The 3,223-nt window shown below is 37.0% G+C and overlaps 1 pseudogene across 1 annotated transcript; it reads right to left on the reverse strand.

The window, feature by feature from the left end:
• Positions 1–2,278: 2,278 nt before the first annotated feature.
• LOC308606904 (small ribosomal subunit protein uS8-like) lies at positions 2,279–2,823 on the reverse strand (annotated as a pseudogene). Its single transcript has one exon. The product of its transcript is annotated as a small ribosomal subunit protein uS8-like (transcript).
• Positions 2,824–3,223: the final 400 nt, after the last annotated feature.

Consider the following 3,223-nt stretch of genomic DNA (forward strand, 5'->3'; position numbering starts at 1 on the left):
CTTTCTATCGATTCAATTATTTGATGTTTTTTTCCATCTGTCTGTCTCTCTCTTTCCTCTCTTTTCTTAAGAACATAAATAATAGCTCTTTTTCAGTCCTTGTCTGATAATTCCATTATTTGGCTTAACTTTGGTCTACTTATATTGTATGTTTTTTTTCTTCTTGGTCTTCAGCCATATAGTCCTATATTTTGGCATGCCAGGTAATTTTCAATTAAATGCTAGACACTGTATGAAAAAAAGTATAGACGATCTAGATGATACTGTCTTCCTCTCAAGAGGATACACACTCTTCTTTGCAAGGCAGATAGAATAGCAGTTGATTATCTTAATCCAGTCAGAGACTTAGCTATTCAAGGAAAGTTTTGACAGTTTTGTTTATCTCTGATTTTTTTTGGCAAATCTCTAATTTGTCTAAAGCAAAGTTGGTTACCTCCGCTTTATAATGCCTTCAGACAGATGTTTTATGTATTATAACTGCCTTTTCTAGCTGTTCTCAGTGGAATAGTTGGTTTGCCACATGCTACTCCTTTATTACTGCATACCTCTTTTGTGCACTATAGCAATATTTCAGAAAATAATTAAATTTTTGTAGTGATAACCAATACACTCATTTGATTACATTTTAATGGAAAAAATTTTTTATCTGAGCTCAAAATATTTTTTAACATCTCTATTGGAGTATAATTGATTTACGATGGTGTGTTAGTTTCTGCCAAAATATTTTTATTGTGTCCAACTGCTCATGGACCATCTTGATATATCATAGGTACCTAAGAAGTATCCAGCTGAACTCGATGCTTTTCTTCCTCTCTTCCAGGTTTAAGGAGACCAAAGAGGTGTAAAAATTAATTTCAGGGCAGAAGACCTGAATAGACATTTTTCCAAAGACGACATAGAGATGGCTAATAGGCACGTGAAAAGATTCTCAACATCACTAATCATTATAGAAATGTAAATAAAAACCACAATGATATATCACCTTACGCCTGTCAGAATAGCTATCATCAAGAAGTCTACTACAAATAACAAATGCTGACAAGGAGAAAAGGGAACCCTCATGCATTGTTGGTGGGGATGTAAATTGGTGCAGCCATTGTGGAAAACAGTACGGCAGTTTCTCAAAAAACTAAAAATAGAGCTACTGTATGACCCAGCTATTTCACTCCTGGGTATATATCCAAAGAAAACAAAAATACTAATTCAAAAAGATACATGTATCCTAGTGTTCATAGCAGCATTATTTACAACAGCCAAGATGCGAAACAACCTAGGTGTCCATCAATAGATGAATGGATAAAGAAGATGTGGTATATATATACACAATGGAATACTACTCAGCCATAAAAAAGAATGAAATTCTGCCATTTACACCAACATGGATGGACCTAGAGGGTGTTATGATTAGTGAAATAAGTTAGAGAAAGACAGATACTCTGTTATCACTTATATGTAGAATCTAAGAAATAAAATGAATGTATATCACAAAACAGAAACAGATACAGTAAGTCCCCTACATACAAATGAGTTCCATTCTGAGAGCAAGTTCGTAAGTCCAATTTGTTTGTATGTCCAGCAAAGTTAGCCTAGGTACCCAACTAACACAATCATCTATATAATGCTGTACTGTAATAGGTTTATAATACTTTTCACACAAATAATACAGAAAAATACAAAAAATAAAGAAAAAATATTTAACCTTACAGTACAGTACCTTGAAAAGTACAGTAGTACAGTATAACAGCTGGCATACAGGGGCTGTCATCAAGTGAACAGGCAAGAAGAGTTACTTACTGGAGGAGGGAGAGGAGGTGGGAGATGGTAGAGCTGAAGGTTCATCAGCAATAGGAGATGGAGGGCAAGCTGCAATTTCACTCATGCCTGACACTGATGGAACATACGTTCGCATCTTTGAAAGTTCACAACTTGAAGGTTCGTATGCAGGGCACTTACTGTACAGAGAACAAACTAGTGGTTACTAGTGGGGAGAGGGAGGGTGGAGGCGCAAGAGAGGGGTATGGGATTAAGATGTACAAACTATTATGTATGAAATAAATAAGCAACAAGGATATATTGTACAGCACAGAGAAATACAGGCATTATTTTGTAATATCTTTAAATGGAGCATAATCTATAAAAAATTAAATTACTATATTGAACACATGAAACTAATAAAATATTGTAAATAAACTATACTTCAATTTTAAAAGGATTTAAAAAATAATCTGCTTTCTTTATTTCATTAGAAAAACATACATTTTTTTTCCTCTGAGGCATTTTATTTGCACATATGCATTACATCCCTGGAAAGAGAATCCAAGGATTTTCCCTCCTGTGTGTTTTCGTCTTGCTTCTTATGGTCCATCATGCCAGCTGAGGTTGTCAGTACAATGAAACCAAACTGACGGGATGGGAGCAGGTTATTCTGCCATTTTTCTAGATCTTTGAGTCGCACATCAAATCTGGGGCTGATCACGCCACACTTATTTAGGCTGCCTATGAGGTTCACAGCAATCTTCCCATCCCTGTGATCATCGTTGATTTCAAATTTGCCAAAGTAACCATGCTTCATCGTCACAGTTAGAAACCTGACGATGACTTTGGAGCACGGCCTAATAAGAACCTGGCATCTGCCTCTCTTTTCGGCATTGTTGATACTGTTGAGAGCATGAGCCAGGACATTCATGTGCACCATTATGGCAGCATGGAAAGACGGCGAAAGGAGCTGTGTCTTACATTTGTAATAGCAAGTAAACATCTACCAGGCAATAGCTCAGAAAAGCTTCCTGAAAAAGTTAAGTTTGAAAAGATGCAACATATCATGGTTGATGAAGCTAAGAATTTCCACACTGACAACAGAGACTACTATGAGGAAAAAAATCACTAAAAGGACAAAGAATTGCCCAGGAATATTTTTTTGGTTTTCTTGGACTACTTTCTGTAAATTTGCACCACTTGGATTACAGGGGCCTCCCCACTTCTTATCCTAGCATTCAGGAAGAGAATACACCAGAGTGGTCTGCAATGAGATCCAAAAGCCAAGTACCTGCGAAGAGCAGTGCAGGACGTCAGAGGAAATTCTCCACCTAACATCCCTCCTGACTCTCTTGGGGGTTCCTGGGCTCAGGGTGTGGATGGCACTTTAGAGATTAGAGCGAATTGTATTTGGGACATGAGGAGACCCATGTGGCAGAGCTATGCCAGTTCTTTTTTAGAAAGGATC

The sequence above is a fragment of the Mesoplodon bidens genome (genome assembly GCF_964165515.1).
Source record: "Mesoplodon bidens genome assembly, chromosome: 19".
Lineage (NCBI taxonomy): Eukaryota > Metazoa > Chordata > Mammalia > Artiodactyla > Ziphiidae > Mesoplodon > Mesoplodon bidens.